We start from the raw sequence: 18,314 nt of genomic DNA, 5'->3' as shown, positions 1-18,314 counted from the left end.
AAGAGCTGATTGGGAAACTAGATTACGTACCAGTAAAGTATATACTAAAAGATTACATACTAATATCAATTCCTTGTATTATATGCCCGTACATTTTTTGTTCTACGCTGAACATTGTACCCTCATTATTTCTCATTTTAAAAGTTGTATTCAATGTGATACGTCAAATATTTTATATCTGATCCTCTTTATGTAAGTTCTCTAAATAAATTATCTGCATTTGAATTTCTGTTATAAGATTACAATTAAGTTAAGAATTTCTGTTAGTGAGATTCTAATAAATTATTTCTGTTAGTAAGATTCCAATTAAGTTAAAAATTTATGTTCGTTGGCTCAAGATATCCATGTATAGGCAATGAAATTCGGGAAGAAAATTTTTCCATATCCATATTGAAAAATAGAAAGCAAAATAAAGCACTCTAAGCAAGGGATTTTTTTCAAGGTCGGGAAGGAGAGGAGGGAGAATTAATCAAGTGAAAACTTGATTAATATATATATATATATATATATATATATATATATATATATATATATATATATATATATATATATATATATATATATATATATATAGTGAGAGCAGAACTTGACAAATTCTTCAGTTACTGTTGCTACCTTATCCACCTGTCATCCATCCACTCCTTTCACCCTCCCCTGCCACCTGTCAATCACTCACTCTAGCCACCCACCCTCCATCTGTTATCCACCCATACACTGCCACCCACCCGTTCTCGCCCTCTGTCATCCACCCATTTTCACCACTCTGCAACCCACCTGTTCTCATCTCTCTGCCACCACATATCCTCTCTCTGCCACCCACCTTCCACCAATGCCGTGTTACCTTTTCCCGCCCACCTCAGCCAAGCATGAAGGTAGCGTGTCCCATGGGCGGCGCGGAGACACGGGTGGCCGCCCATACCTCCCAAGTCCCCTACCCACCTGCACCTTCCCCCCGTTTCCACATCTACCCACACCTCCACCCTATCCATATCTCCCCACATCCACTCCATCTTACCCACACCTTCCACCAAAACCCACCCTTTCATCCCACCCACACCTAACTTCCAAAATAAACCCCTTCTGTCTACCGACACCTCACAAGCCCACCCCTTCTAAACTCACCCCTATCTAACTCCTCCACTCCACCCACACATCCCTTCCTCTCAGGTCCACCATCATCCCCAGCTACCAACCCTATCCTTCCCACCAACAACCACCATTGCCGTAAACCCATCTACCACCACCATCACTTCCCTCCTCCCACCACCATCATCCCCACTTTTCAGACCCTCCTCCCAACCTGGAACTACCAACACCTCCTCCCCACCTACCACCTCCACCCCCCTCCATCACACCTACCACCACCTACTACCGCCATCCCCACCTCGTCACCCGTGATCACAAAACAGGTAAAAACCGATTCCTTCACAAGTTACGGCGCAGTTTTTGGTCGGTAAATTTTTGTAAATTTATAGTTCTATATCTTACTCATTTTAATGTTTTTTTCTTCTCTGATGTGAAATATGAACAGTTTTTGATATGTGGGAATCATACCTATGATTCTTCATCTCTGGAAACTTGTTATTGTAAATATTATGGGGTTACTTTCCGAAGTAAGTGAATGATCTGTTAACATACAGCTAGAAAGAGTTTCAAAAATGTTACTTACGTTATGTACGTACACGAGTGTAAATTAATCTGAAATACAGAGTTAGCTGATATTTATATAGTATAAACAATGCTTAAGATCTGAGCAATAATAAATAAAGTGGAATATTAAATTTCTTTATATATATATATATATATATATATATATATATATATATATATATATATATATATATATATATATATATATATATATATATATATAATGTCGTGCCGAATACGTAAAACTTGCTATTTTGGCTTAGATAACAGCGCTCGTCTTGCTGAATACGGTGCAAGCATAAATGTTTTTGTATGCATTAATTTCTCAAAATCATTCTGATGCTAACGAAAAAAAATATATTTGATTGCGTTTAGTATTAAATTACTGTCAACTTATCTAAAATATATTTTGTTGGATTAGACTAGATTATATTGCGCTTGTTATAATAAGGTCAGGTAAGTTTTCTAAGGGTCTCTTGGAGCAAAATTATTAATTTTTACATTAACGTAAATGAAAAAAATATATCTTTTAATGTACAAGAGAAAATTTAGAAAGGACCTAATATTAAAAGAGTTTTTGCTAATTGACCAGATTTACCTATTCGGCATGACATTATATATATATATATATATATATATATATATATATATATATATATATATATATATATATATATATAGGCACCTAATATCTGAAATATTGATGGCCCAGTGGACTAGATACTCGGAATTTTGGAGGCTTCTCAATGAGGCGTGCTAGAGGATCGGAGATTAGATTCCCGGCCTGTCGCAGTATTGTTGTTTAAAAAAGCACTCGTTCGTGAATGCATATATGTGTGTGTGTGTTTGTGTGTGTGTGTACTCACCTACTTGTGGTTGCAGAGGTCGAGTCCCAACTCCTGGCCCCGCCTCTTCACTGGCCGCTACTGGGTCACTCTTCCTACTCCATGAGCTTTGTCATACCTCTTCTTAAAGCTATGTATGGCTCCTGTCTCCACTACATCACTTCCCAGATTATTCCACTTCCCGACAACTCTGACTGAAGAAATACTTCCTAACAGCCCTGTGATTCATCTGAGTCTTCAACTTCCAACTGTGACCCCTTGTTGTGTCCCATCTCTGGAACATTCTCTGTCCACCTTGTCGATTCCTCTCGGTATTTTATATGTCGTTATCATATCTCCCCTATCTATCCTGTCTTCAAGTGTCGTCAGGTCGGTTTCCCTTAACCTCACATCGTAGGACATACCCCTTAGCTCCAGGACTAGTCTTGTTGTAAACCTTTGCACTTTCTCTAGTTTTCTTACGTGTTTGGCTACTTGTGGGTTCCGAATTGTTGCTGCATACTCCAATATGGGCCTGACGTACATAGTGTACAGGGTCCTGAACGATTCCTTAAGATTTCTGAATGCTGTTCTGAGGTTTGCTAGGCGCCCGTATGCTGCAGCAGTTATCTGGTTGATGTGCGCCTCAGATGTGCCCGGTGTTATACTCACCCCAAGATCTTTCTCCTTGAGTGAAGTTTGTAGTCTCTGCCCCCCCCACCCAAACTGTACTCCGCTTGCGGTCTTCTTTGCCCTTCCCCAATCTTCATGACTGCACTTGGTGGGGTTGATTTCCAGGAGCCAATTGCTGGACCAAGCCTACAGCCTGTCCAAATCCCTTTGTAGTTCTGCCTGGTCCTTGTTCTATTGAATTCTTCTCATCAACTTCACATTATCTGCAAACAGGGACACTTCGGAATCTATTCCTTCCGTCACACACAGTTGTGTGTGTGTGTGTGTGTGTGTGTGTACGTACTCGCCTATTTGCATTCACCTATTTGTGGTTACACGAGTCGAGTTATAGCGTGTGCGAGTGTGTGTGTGTGTGTGTGTGTGTGTGTGTGTGTGTGTGTGTGTGTGTGTGTGTGTGTGTGTGTGTGTGTGTGTGTGTGTGTGTGTGTGTGTGTACTCACCTAGTTGTACTCACCTAGTTGAGGTTGCGGGGGTCGAGTCCGAGCTCCTGGCCCCGCCTCTTCACTGATCGCTACTAGGTCACTCTCCCTGAGCCGTGAGCTTTATCGTACCTCTGCTTAAAGCTATGTATGGATCCTGCCTCCACTACATCGCTTCCCAAACTATTCCACTTACTGACTACTCTGTGGCTGAAGAAATACTTCCTAACATCCCTGTGATTCATCTGTGTCTTTAGCTTCCAACTGTGTCCCCTTGTTACTGTGTCCAATCTCTGGAACATCCTGTTTTTGTCCACCTTGTCAATTCCTCTCAGTATTTTGTATGTCGTTATCATGTCCCCCCTATCTCTCCTGTCCTCCAGTGTCGTCAGGTTGATTTCCCTTAACCTCTCCTCGTAGGACATACCTCTTAGCTCTGGGACTAGTCTTGTTGCAAACCTTTGCACTTTCTCTAGTTTCTTTACGTGCTTGGCTAGGTGTGGGTTCCAAACTGGTGCCGCATACTCCAATATGGGCCTAACGTATACGGTGTACAGGGTCCTGAACGATTCCTTATTAAGATGTCGGAATGCTGTTCTGAGGTTTGCTAGGCGCCCATATGCTGCAGCAGTTATTTGGTTGATGTGCGCTTCAGGAGATGTGCCTGGTGTTATACTCACCCCAAGATCTTTTTCCTTGAGTGAGGTTTGTAGTCTCTGACCCCCTAGACTGTACTCCGTCTGCGGCCTTCTTTGCCCTTCCCCAATCTTCATGACTTTGCACTTGGTGGGATTGAACTCCAGGAGCCAATTGCTGGACCAGTTCTGCAGCCTGTCCAGATCCCTTTGTAGTTCTGCCTGGTCTTCGATCGAGTGTATTCTTCTCATCAACTTCACGTCATCTGCAAACAGGGACACCTCAGAGTCTATTCCTTCCGTCATGTCGTTCACAAATACCAGAAACAGCACTGGTCCTAGGACTGACCCCTGCGGGACCCCGCTGGTCACAGGTGCCCACTCTGACACCTCGCCACGTACCATGACTCGCTGCTGTCTTCCTGACAAGTATTCCCTGATCCATTGTAGTGCCTTCCCTGTTATCCCTGCTTGGTCCTCCAGTTTTTGCACCAATCTCTTGTGTGGAACTGTGTCAAACGCCTTCTTGCAGTCCAAGAAAATGCAATCCACCCACCCCTCTCTCTCTTGTCTTACTGCTGTCACCATGTCATAGAACTCCAGTAGGTTTGTGACACAGGATTTCCCGTCCCTGAAACCATGCTGGCTGCTGTTGATGAGATCATTCCTTTCTAGGTGTTCCACCACTCTTCTCCTGATAATCTTCTCCATGATTTTGCATACTATACATGTCAGTGACACTGGACTGTAGTTTAATGCTTCATGTCTGTCTCCTTTTTTAAAGATTGGGACTACATTTGCTGTCTTCCATGCCTCAGGCAATCTCCCTGTTTCGATAGATGTATTGAATATTGTTGTTAGGGGTACACATAGCGCCTCTGCTCCCTCTCTCAATACCCATGGGGAGATGTTATCTGGCCCCATTGCCTTTGAGGTATCTAGCTCACTCAGAAGCCTCTTCACTTCTTCCTCGGTTGTGTGCACTGTGTCCAGCACTTGGTGGTGTGCCCCACCTCTCCGTCTTTCTGGAGTCCCTTCTGTCTCCTCTGTGAACACTTCTTTGAATCTCTTGTTGAGTTCTTCACATACTTCCCGGTCATTTCCTGTGTGTGTGTGTGTGTGTGTGTGTGTGTGTGGTTAGAGTGACCTCTGACTACATATAATTCTTTGGAAAATATATTACACTACACATGGCCGCTCTTGTTCATGCTAAAAATATGACTTTCCCTGACAAAAATTAAGCAGATTCCACTGTATTGACTGCTGTTGTCTAATTATTTTACCTTACATTGGATAACACAGAACTACGTGATCGTGAGGTGTAAAATATAATTTGGTATGTACATTCTATTTCACTTATTCCATACATAAATTATATTTATGCCGGGTGATGATTATACACAGTTACACATACACTTTGTGGCAGGCTGGCCGCAAAGTGCAGTATGTTTTTAATTGCTTTAGAGTAAATATCTCATAAAATACTTCGCTTATCATCACATTCAAGTGAAAATGAGTTTTGAAGTTCGTTTCGAGTCGTCTATGTATGATAATACGTGTGTAACAGCTAATCTCTAATCAATAATTATAAACACGCATCGTGCCAAGAGTGTGAAAGAAGGTGCGACAGATAGCTGCGAATTTCCGTTCTATCAACTGGATCTCATTAGTACTAAGAATTAAAATTAATATCACACTTACAGGTCGCTTTGGTGAACATAACTTCATCAAAAAAGGTCTCAATACCACTTCACAATTTTTCATTCTTGCCTACCAAAATTACAGCTGTTCTCTACGTTACGTAGGGTAGTGGACCATGATTAAGATTAAAACATTATTTATGAGAACTTCAGCAAGGTATTGGATGCGGATCCACACAAGAGATTGATAAAGACACAGTATTGTAGTTCTCTTCTGGATTAAGACATAACTGGACAAGCAAAGCAATGCAAAGACACATAGTTGATTGTAAACATCATCATATAAAATTCTGCCTTTCTGTGAGTATCTTGACATAGCTGAAGGGAACAAACTACCTCCTTAAGTTGTGAGCACAAAGACAATCCAATCATTGAAGAACCGGCTGGGCAGGCATTGCAGGAATAAGATTCAACTAAATACTGCACATGGGCAAACTGCAATCAACGGATTTGGGACGTTAGATGAACAACTGCATTAGGATGAACAGTTAGCAGTGAACCACCCGAGTTAATAACGGAAGTGATAGAAGTAGATGCAGCAGTAATGGCTGTGGTAGTTAGAGCAGTGGCCACCAGTATCCTGGTGTTGCTCACAACTTATTCATGATGTCCAGTTGTACGCGTTCACCTACACCGCAGTATTTAGAAGTAGAATCAGTAGTTTGTAATCCACGTCTTCCATCCACTTCTATCTCTTCTAAAAAAATTCCATGCCATTTTCTCACAATTGTTTGGGGAAGTGGCCAGGGAGCCTTTTGCATTAATGCAAAAGGCTCCCTGTCCTTGCATCAGACATGATGCAAGGACAGGCCTTAATCGAAATAAAAATGCATAGTTCTTCTCAGCAGATAGACTAGGTGTGAACTCTAAAATCCTATGCTATATGTCGCCCCCTAGTACTCCCAAGTCTATGCAGACAATGGCAGCAGAGAATTCCTTTAATACAAGCTTCACCGAAGACTCCTTAGGCTCTGTTCTATGGTGTTGTCAGTCCTGGTGTATCGTCATTCAGCCTTGAGCGAAACGTTGTATTAAAAGAACTCTTTGCTACCAGTGTCTTTATTTCCACTTGTCGACTTTTGCTGTTCTCTACCTATTCTTACCTCTGACCGATAGGCAACAGTTTGCATAAATACGGATAAATCAGAATGGGAAACAGTCATAAATGAAGATCCATTTAGGTCAGAGTGAAGTCTCTTATTGTTCACAACTGACATGAATTTAGATGAGGCAGAAGTGTATAAACATGTTCACTGGTGAAACAAAATTAGACTGGTAAATAATACGAGAGGAGACGCTAGGGTACTTCGGAATGAGGCGAATCGTATTCCTCTCTATCGTCTTTAATCTCTTCTACCCTCTCCATTATCGTCGTATTTCATCTCTTGTCTTTCCCCTTCTCCCTTCAACCCTTCCCTTCCCCTATTATCTCACTTCTCAATTCATTTTTTTAATCTTCACCCCACTTTTCCACTTTTTTTCTTCTTCAGCTTCTTCTTGTCTCATCTTCCCTCTTTACTTTCTTTTTTACTAAACATCCTTTTCCCACCGTCATTTCCATCAACTTTTCTTGCAATATTATCGACCTCCCCTCTTCGTCTTCCGTCAGTCTCCTATAACTGTTTTGTTTCCTTTCCATTCCTCTTCCCTCAATTTTTCTCTATCCTTCCCACCCCTTTTCAACATCCTCCAAAAGAAACTACTCCCCATTCCCTTCTTATAACCTCCCTCTTCAACCCGTCCAATCCACTTTTATATCTTTTCACTTCCATCTCCTAACGTCTCCCACTTCCTTCTTCCACCCTACCGTTTCCTTCTCCCTTCCCCATACTCTTCTTCTTCAAAAAAATACCCCGCTTTCCTATTCCAGCACACATCCTTCCCACTTCCAGCACACACCACTTCCTACTTTCAGCACACACTACTTCCCACTTCCAGCACACACCACTTCCCATTTCCAGCACTCACAACTTCCCCCTCCCAGCACACTCCACTTCCCTCTCCCAGGACTCTTCCCTCTTCCAGCACATTCCACTTCCATCTTCCAGCACACTCCACTTCCCTCTTTACGACGAGCAACGAGATGGCTTCTGGTATCAAGCAATACGAGTTCTGAAGACATAAAAACCTTACACTGTATTTAGTGGAAAATATGTGATGATACAAGGCTATTCCCTGGCCACTAGATAACGCTGATATTGTTGGTTTAAAAAGACACGTGAGTAAACACTAGGATACATTTATTAGAAAACGTTTTGGTACTGGGAAGTGATCAAGGTCCCAGGACCGAAACGTTTTCTAATGTCCTAGTGTTTGCTCAAGTGTTTTTAAACCAATTTGTCGGTATCTTTTACCAAGGTTTAGATCACACTGATATTGTTCCCTTAAATGTATTTCTTGACCTGTTTTGACATGTGACACGGAGCAGTGTCCTGCATAAAGTGTGTGGTGCCATTAATCTTGTGAAATGTCAGGACATATTCCTTAATATATCTGCTGTAAGTACAGACCCCGCTAATGCTAATGTCCTCTACATGAATCATAAGATAGAAGACCACATATAGGATGATGAGTTTTAGGAGTAACAACAAGGGAAACAGGAGTACACATTTAAGTTTCAGAGAAAGGAGTGTAAGAATGCACTAGTTGACACGTGTAATGAACTTCATCGGGTTGTGAAACAACTGTGCATCGATTAACAAATATAATTAAAAACAGGATACCATAAGCTAAGCTATACGCCTCGAACCACGAACAGGTAATCATACCCAGCCTCCCACCTGCACCTACATGAAACTTACACACACACACACACACACACACACACACACACACACAAGGTACTTAATCACCAACTTCCATCCCCCTCTCTTCCCATTCATTTTATCTTGGGTGTTCCCAGAGGTGGGTATCCCTCTCGTCTATCCCCGACCCTCTGACCCAGTCCCCATCACCATTTTCTTCCTTTACCATCACGACTCTTGTCTTTTTGAAGAGCCGACGTTTCTTTTAGCGTCTTTATTTACAAACCTTCTCTCACTATCGTCTTAGGTATCGTTTGTCAGAAGTAACGCACACTCACATTTCTTTGTTTTTGTTCGCTTGGCGAAATATGGATAGTAACGAGGAAAGTGATGATAGGAAAACAATGATAACAGTTGGAGGGAGTCGCCAGGTAATTGTACGGTTGTCCCCCGGTCGGGTAGGACGCAGGAATAGGTTAATAGAGGGGTCTGGCGGGGTTCGCAGCCTCCCTCAGGCTGCCCGTATTTGAAGCCTTGGGCCCGCCTGCTATATGTCGGCGCCCCATCACCTGTTGGGGCACGGTAACGGCTGGTAGTTGTGGGCGGGGGGGATAAGAGTGGTGATAGGCAGAGAGATGGGTGGCTGGTGGTTGAGGATTGGCACGGAGGGATGTATGGAGTCTACCTGGAGGGCATTCCGGGGATCAACGCCCCCGCGGCCCGGTCCACGACCAGTCCTACCGGTGGATCAGGGTCTGATCAACCAGGCTGTTACTGCTGGCCGCACGTAGTCCAACGTACGAACCATAGCCCGGCTGATCCGGCACCGACTTTAGGTATCTCTCCAGCTCCCTCTTGAAGACAACCGGGTGTCTATTGGTAATTCCCCTTATGGCTGGTGGGGAGCTGTTGAACAGTCTTGGGCCCCGGACACTTGTTGTGTTTTCTCTTAGTGTACCAGTGGCGCCCCTACTTTTCACTGGGGGTATGTTGCATCGCCTGCCAAGTCTTTTGCTTTCGTAGGAAGTGATTTCTGTGTGCAGATTAGGAACCAGTCCCTCCAGAATCTTCCAGGTGTAGATTATGATATATATCTCTCGCCTGCGCTCCAGTGAGTACAAGTCAAGTGCTTCCTGAGTTCCCAGTAGTGAAAATGATTGATGGAACTTATACGTGCAGTAAAGGTTCTCTGTACATTCTCTAAATCTGCAATTTCAGCTGTCTTGAATGGGGACGTTAATGTACAGTAGTATTCCAGCCTAGAGAGAACAAGTGATTTAAAAAGGATCATCACTGGCTTAGCATCTCTTGTCTTGAATGTTCTCATCATTCATTCTATCACTTTCCTCGCAGACGTGATAGTGGCATTGTTGTGGTCCTTGAAGACGAAATCTTCGGACATTACCACACATAGGTCCTTCACATTACTTTTCCGCTCTACTGCGTGATTAGAGTTTGCAGTATACTCAGTCTTAGCTATTATTTCCTCCAGTTTTCCATAACGGAGTAGTTGGAATTTGTCTTCATTAAACATCATATTGTTCTCCGTTGCCCACTGGAAAACTTGGTTTATATCTTCTTGGAGATGGGAGAGGATTATTATTGTTATTATTGTGAACATGGGGAAGCGGTAAACCTGTGGGTGTCACACAGCAACCGGGACGTGGAAGTTAATTAAGTATGCTTTTAGAAAGGGAAAGGTAACCTCAGTTCCTTCTATCAAAATCCCTTCACCAAGAGGGTCATCCTTTAAATAAGGGTGAAGAAGAAAGGCTGTGGGGGCAGAAGGGACAGAGAAAGCTGACTGGCGAGGACTCTGGAGAGTGGCAGGTGGGGAGATATAGTCTGGACGGTACTGTAAGGAGAGGCATTATGTAGGGAGGGTTGAAGTTGTAGGTGGGTAGAGCAGGTAGTCTAGGTAGGCGTCACTGGCGTAGGAACGTCGAGGACACACACCTGAGAAGTACCTGAAGATGCTTTCGGGGATTATCGTCTCCTCGGCTCCGTCACAGACCAGGCCCACAAGATCAAGTTTTTATTAAACATTCCATCACTACAGCTAAACGCTGCTATCCTTAGTTTATTTCCAAACCTAGCCAAAACCATGTTATACCCGTCCCTCCCGTCGCCTAATACGTAAGTACATATTTACTGAGGTGAACAGAAAGAGGTGTAAGAATATATGCCCATATAACCCGTCCAGCCAGAAAATCACACCAACTACTTTCAGTGCAGATATATGGTCAAACCACTTAACTACTGGACTTACGACACCAGTGGGGTTGCGCTGTTTCCTCGAAGAACAGATTCAAGAAAAAAAAATAGTAGTAACCCCACGTGCTCTGTCAGAATATAAATGATGTATGTGGAAAAGAGAAAAAGGGATAACAGGTAGAAAGATGTGGAGACTAGGGAGGGAGGGAGGGAGGGAGGGAGAGGGAGAGGGAGAGGGAGAGGGAGAGGGAGAGGGAGAGGGAGAGGGAGAGAGAGAGAGAGAGAGAGAGAGAGAGAGAGAGAGAGAGAGAGAGAGAGAGAGAGAGAGAGAGAGAGAGAGAGAGAGAGAGAATCGGGTAAGATGAGAGGGTTGGGATAGGGGAGAGGGATAGAAGGAATGGGTCAGACAGCCAAGAACAGAGGTTCGTGGAAAAGAAACCGAGATGGAATGTCGAGTTCCAATAGAGGAAAGAGGGAAAGGATTCAAAGGAAACTGAACAAAAAAACGTGAAAGAGGAAGTGTTGCAGGAAAGGAGGAAACCAGAGAAAGAAGAGGAAAGAAAGGAGTGAACACTCAAGATAAAAAACAAAGAATGCCTAAAACCGGAGTTTTACATAGCTAAAAATTCTGTGGGAGAAACTGTTCAGCGTCCTGACTTGGAGGTGGTGTTGTCAATGACTGGAGGAAGACGAAGCGCCGTTACCTGGAGGATTTAGAGAGGCAAGGAGGAGGAAGAGAAGAGAGGCGTCGTCACATGGATGTTATTACCTGGAGGAAGGAGAAGTGCCATTACCTGGAGATGCTGTTACCTGGAGGAAGGTGAGGTGTCATTACCTGGAGGAGGATGGAAAGAAAGAACAAGAGAAGGTAGAAGGAAATGGACGGGCAGGAGGAAGAGGAAAAAAAGGAGGACGACGACGACGACAACGGCGAGAACGAGAAGTAGGATGATGAATATGTGGAGGAAGATGAGGTGGAAGAAATGAGGAATAGGAAGATAACCTTACCCAGAGGAGGAGGACGTACCGTCACCTGGAAGAGGGCAAATCAACCTGGAGAAAGAAGTAGAAGAGGAATCATTGCCTCGAGGAGGGCAAGGAGTCGTGACCTGGAGGAGGAGGAGGAGGAGGAGGAAGAGGAGGAGGTGGTGGTGGTGTTGTGACCTGGGTGAAAAAAAAATCAGGAGTCAAGTTTTTTCTCAACATTTCAACTTATTCGACAAGCAGCCGCAAGCCCCGCTGATGACTTAGTCAATACTGCAACAAACGTACACAGTTAGCTTATCCCGGAGCATTTACATTAGTTGCTTTATCATTACAGTCAGGAAGGCGCTAAACTCGTTGGGTTAAAACAGTGAATGTGGAATGGAAGACAATTCAATTGAAGGATAGATCTACTTCCTTGGATCAAGAGCCACTCGCCGGCCTTAAGGCACCTTCCTCGACGGATAACTGCTGTGAAACTTCATTTAGATTTTGTTTCAATTTCCCGCTGGTTTTTAACAAACGTTAGACCTAACATAACCTAAAACCTATTCGGGGTAAAAATGAAACAATGCAGTTTGGCAAGGCTGAATTGAGAGACAAAGGACAGACGGAAAAACTTTTGGTCTTATATATTAGAATAATTAGATGGATATGAAAAAGTTCCTTTGATAAGGTTACCACAAATTTTAATTCAGACGCAGAGGGCGAAGCTCTTACTCGCAGGTAATTATACCGTTATGACAAACTTTATAATACCTAAATAATGCCCAGGTATATATTTATGGCTACTTGGGTCTTTATCTTTCTCCGCCCTTCCACACATTTCACAATTTTACATTTGTTGATTTTTTTGTGTGTAGTGGTAGTCTTTAATAAATGTACTTCTGTTGTTTACCATCCTTGTAAATACTTGTCGTCTGATCCTTCCCCATGTTTCACACTCATTCTTTCCCGGAATTTATTTTTTTCCGTGTGTTTCTGCCTCCGTCATCGTGCACCCACTTGGCTGTTCATCCTGCCTTCTCAGGTTCCTCGGCATGTGTCTCACTAATTGCCCAGCTGGAAAAGCAGCTGACTACTTTAGCTCAATAATTTCACCCTGATATGATCAGGTCTCTGCTAGCCATTAGCTTTTGCTTTCGGCTCCTGTCAAACCTTCTCCTCTCATCGCTTCTGATATAACGGCACAAAGGAACAATATAAGAAGTGTACTGTGTATCTCGCCTTGCTACTGAGGTCCTCTTCTCCATGATGAGGCTGAAATATATGGTTCTCTCCGTATCTTCTGCCTTATGTTTTAGTTTGTCCCGTTAAGCAGTGTTTATTATACTTTTGCATGTTTAGAATATGAAGTAATAATGTTTAACGTTTCACAGGCTCAAAAACTATTTAGTGTTTTAATGATACAAGGATACAATAATAAAAAATACAATTGTGCTGTGATACAATACGGTTGAAATTTATTTATTTTACAATGTATTGTAGAGGAACTGCAATAATTTTTGCATTTTAACGGAATCCTCAGCAATTATGGAATAGAATTTTGTCACAGTTATAGAGATGTCATAGGCAAAATCGTGCCGGTCGTTATTGTAAACACATTTCGAGTTGGAGTCATCTTCTATAACTAGAGGGTGTTCAGAAGGTCTACGCCCCCCGCGACCCGGTCCAGGACCAGGCCTCCCGGTGGATCAAGAATTGTTAAACCAGGATTTTAATGATGGACGCAGTATTTATGCCCAGGAGGACAAATGCCTGCATATACAACCTATAAATATGTTTTTCGACAAAAATTCTCTCTCTCCCACAACACTCCACAAACACCAGGGAAAGCCACTAATACATCTGTCCTGTAAGCCACCAACACACCAAGACTTATCATTACTTCCTTGACCAGCGGGACCACTAACACCTCCCATGATATCCTAATGACTCGACGGCCTCTTAAATACAGACATAAGTCGAACTATAGGGGGGTCCTCTGACACCCTAATTTGTACTCGATTATTTCCGTGTACCAGTGAAAAATAACCTCGAAATGGAGGAGTGTTTAGCCAAGAAGAGAAATTCTGCCTATAATTAAAATGAATATAGGTATAATTTTATTTAACAACAGAGTCGCAATGAGTGAAACAAACTTTAAGTTAACATTTTGTAAAATTTAAAAGATGAGTTAGTGAGAAACAAATGCAATCATCAGTGAGTGCAATCAAATAGGACTCATCAGCAAACCAATAAGCCTACTGCAGTATTCCCTGTGTTCATATGTCCTTGTAAATTCTAAGGTAAAATTAGGACCTTACGTCTAATTTAGACTGGGGGAAGGAGATAAAACTTCAAGTAGTTTGGTTCCGCTTTCATCTTGATTATTAGTAAACCCAGAGGCTGGGTAGTTGGCCCTCGTATGACCACTCGGCCGCAACATCAATAGGTCTGAGTGTGATGGAAATATTTATACTCTCATTAGTGACAAACCCGCATGTCATGGCCGAGGGTTCTGTACACCGGCATCGGCCCCCCACCCGGGTGGGTCAACGCCGGGTCACCACCTGGAAAAGATCCGGGCCGGAACAAAACCGGCGAACCTACTGCAGTACACACTATGGGTGAAGGGCGACAGATGAAGCGGGTCAGACTCACTTCCGCAGCCATAGATAGTTGTTAAAAAATACTTGGGCCTCTGCAAGTGTTAAGCATACATACATAAATACATACCATACACACAAACATACGCTCGCACGCACGCGCACACACATATACACCTTGTCTAGAAGTCGGAAACGAGATGGGAGGCAGGTCGTCCAAGTGAATGGTGAATACTCAAGATGAAATGAAGTCTACCCTTCACGTAAGTTATGCTTATATGTATTGATGTCACTATGCATATTTATATTCTGATAATTTCGCAAAAATGCTTTAACTTTTTAAGGAAGCCAAGAAGTCATACGACGTTACAATGTACTAAGATTATTTTTAGTTGTTTTACTATATGTATATATGTAGTGGGTTCTCCCACCTGTATGTATGCATATATTTATGCGTGTTTGTATTAATATATTTACATATACACATAACGAACTGTTTTTTTTCCAAGAGCAGGTGTTCAGAGACAGACATACTCACTAATTACTATCTAAGAACAAACCACAAATATTTCATAACATCACAGCCTGATGGAATGATAAGACACAACTCGTCCTTCTCAGTGTCCTGGTCGTGATGTCGAGTAATTGAAACTGCCGCTGCTGCCGTTTATCTCTACTGAGAATACAGAGCTATGTGACCCTTACAGATTTAGAAACACGAGTAATAATAATAATTAGTGAAGTATCTGTGTTTTAAGATACAACTGTTAGTAAAGTATAACAAAAAACTACAGGTCATGTTAACGAGTGAGCATAATTAATGTATGGTCAGTTAGATTTGTAATCGTAGCACACCGTGATTATATATCAAGCAATATCAATTATGCAGTCATTTTTAAACGCTCTGTGTTGACATTTGGCCGGAATATGAATATCGGGCGAAGCTCCATAAGAAGAAACTGATGGCTTGTTTCAGTCTGCGCTTATTCCTTCCACCCTTACGATACACTTAGCGCCTTCGTGGGTGAGATATATACATATACGCGAACAGAATCAATATATTTCTTCCAAAATGTCTAACTGGCCCTCGTTCCAAAAATATATTCACTGGAATAATCTAGTAAATGCGATTTCAATTTAATAAAAAGGCTCAATTCTGTGACTGGAACAATTCACAAATAACTCATGCACAGGAGACTGAAACTTGTGACGACGTTTCGGTCTGACTTAAACCATTAACTAGGCACTGCTGTGACTAGTTAATGGTCCAAGTCGGACCGAAATGTCGTCGTCATAAGTTTCAATCTCCCACGCGCGGTCTGTTTATATAGTGACTTCATATTAATGCAAATTTAATGGCATCGAATTATTTTCCGGAAAGTTTTCATTGTTGACATTGCAGGGCACCAATTTTTTTCCACAATAACATATTTCCTTCAATTCGTGTTTCTGAAAAGCATATCATATATATTATTATTTAGAACAAACACTTGTGATTATTCACTGGAAGAAAGAGGAAATAAAGCGAGCGTCAGCTTCTTTATTTCACTTTCCGTAGTACTGAACCGTAACAAATAAATTTATTCACTGGTTAAAACTGGGAGTTCATTTTCACTTGAGAGTCTAGTTGAATGTGTGTGTGTGTGTGTGTGTGTGTGTGTGTGTGTGTGTGTGTGTGTGTGTGTGTGTGTGTGTGTGTGTGTGTGTGTGTGTGTGTGTGTGTGTGTGTGTGTGTGTGCGCGCGCGCGTGCGTGCGTGCGTGTGTGTGTGTGTACACCAATACCAACACACGAAAGCAGCTGCTAATATCACGACAGTGCGGTACATAACTACGCAACTGGCTATTATTCTAATCTCAGAAGATCAAGATCAGAAGACTGTTTCTGATCTACAACAAAGCTGATGTTATAGATACAACGGTAAGTGTTATTCAAGTTCTGTTATTAATTTACTTCGTATTTATTGGCATCTCTGTACGTACACACACACACAATATATATATATATATAATCACACAAATTACAGTGTTGACCGTGCTGACAAATTATGTGGTCACCATCAGAATTTAGTAGTGGTTTCTCTTAAATTGTGTTTTAATTGAAAACTAATAAAATCACTCGTCTATTGTGATTTTATTACATCAATGTGTGTGTAGGAGGCTTTTATTTAATACCATACAATATGGTTACATATATTTTAAAGCTGAGCAAATATTAAATACATTCATGAAATTCTAATTATGTAAAACCATTAATTAAAAAGAAGAGAGAACTATCACCATTACGTTACGTCACGTGGTCGCCCCAGCTGGAGTCCACGCGTCATGGACGAGAAAATCATGTCACGTGGTCGCCTCAGCTGGAGAGACCACGCGCCATGGACAAGAGAACCATTATCCTCATCAGGTCACGTGGTCGCCTCAGCTGGAGAGACCACGTGTTATAGTGTAATGATACCGAGTCTTTCGTGTTGTTTTCCTACACTGGTATGCTGTTGGTGGTGGTAATGAGCTCTTGATCTAAGGAACTAGAGCTACTCTTTCTTAGATCAAACTTGATCACATCCCATTTTTCAGGAGTTACATGATCCCTACGAGTTTAGCGCTTGAAAAGGAACAAAAATAAAATAATAATAATAATTCATAGGGGTGCATAGGAAAGACAGACAGCACAGGGCTTAGAAGGTTGCACCGAGAACTATCTACCTCAGTCTTAAGAACCACTGTGTATTAACTAGGTACACGAGTCAAGGATAGCAAAGTATAAGCAGAAGCCTTATTATTATTATTGACGTTATTGGTGTTAAATAGCGGTTTTCTAAACAAATATGGTTTATGGACTGTGAAAAACATATGAGAAATGGTCACCCAGCAACAAATTGATAGGGCTGAGTAATCCCCATTTTGTAATCTGAAGCGTAAATAAAGTACACGTGCTCCTCGGTCGGATAATACACTTTAATAAACCATACTCATAGTCTAATTACACTTCTCTGGTATTCCAGATTACTTGTAATGTTTTGTTGTACACAGGATTAAATATAAAAGTATTTTAAAGTATTACATTGAAGATAAAGAGCTCATATCTCGCTTTTGCTCTCTCTCTCCCTCTCTCTTTCTCTCTGGATTGAAATCAGAGTCTAGAATTAAGTAAACAGCATTACAAGTTCATCAAACAATGGGATGAAAAAGTGATGGGATAAATAGGACACAGAAATGTAAAAATAATGAGGGAGAACTAAACTCGTTCCAGTGTACCCCTTCTCACCCAATCCACCCCCCCTCTCCCGTCCTGAGATGAAACCATGCCCTGTACATCCCCTTCCAATCACCTCCTTTAAACCCTTCACCTCTATTGGTGCTCCCTCACATGCACCCTCCTCCCCTTCCATACGCCCACCTATCCTTCTCCTTAATACCACTGTCAATTTGCAGTGCTACACTACACTCAACTCCACACAAGCAACACTTTAACACCCCTACAACACTTGAGTATGCCCTACATACCCCAACATCTTGCCACTAACCTAAAAATACGTGGGGAGCACCTCGTCAACCACTGAATGCTGCATCTGCAAATATATGAGATCTTTGTCGTAATGTCTCTCTCTAAAGACAACCTTCTCCTACAATATGTCGCTCCAGCAACTGCAAATTTGGTCGAAATACAAGTACCATAATATTATATATATATATATATATATATATATATATATATATATATATATATATATATATATATATATATATATATATATATATATATATATAATATTGAACTAAAATTCTAAATACGTTTTGTAGATGAATACTATTATGTACAGATAATATAAAACACTTATTAAAATCACAATTGCGTAATAAA

The 18,314-nt window shown here is 41.8% G+C and overlaps 1 long non-coding RNA gene across 1 annotated transcript in view; it reads right to left on the bottom strand.

Annotated features, from left to right (window-relative positions):
• The window catches only part of LOC138854373 (uncharacterized), a 423,554-nt gene extending 405,531 nt beyond the window's left edge, over nt 1-18,023 (bottom strand). Inside the window, exon 1 of the long non-coding RNA XR_011393561.1 lies at nt 17,977-18,023. This is a non-coding gene — a long non-coding RNA (uncharacterized lncRNA). The remainder of the gene's footprint in view (nt 1-17,976) is intronic.
• Between the last annotated feature and the right edge of the window lie 291 nt (nt 18,024-18,314).

Source organism: Cherax quadricarinatus, chromosome 56 (assembly GCF_038502225.1).
Source record: "Cherax quadricarinatus isolate ZL_2023a chromosome 56, ASM3850222v1, whole genome shotgun sequence".
NCBI classification, from domain to species: domain Eukaryota; kingdom Metazoa; phylum Arthropoda; class Malacostraca; order Decapoda; family Parastacidae; genus Cherax; species Cherax quadricarinatus.
This window is presented reverse-complemented; position numbering and strand designations above follow the sequence as displayed.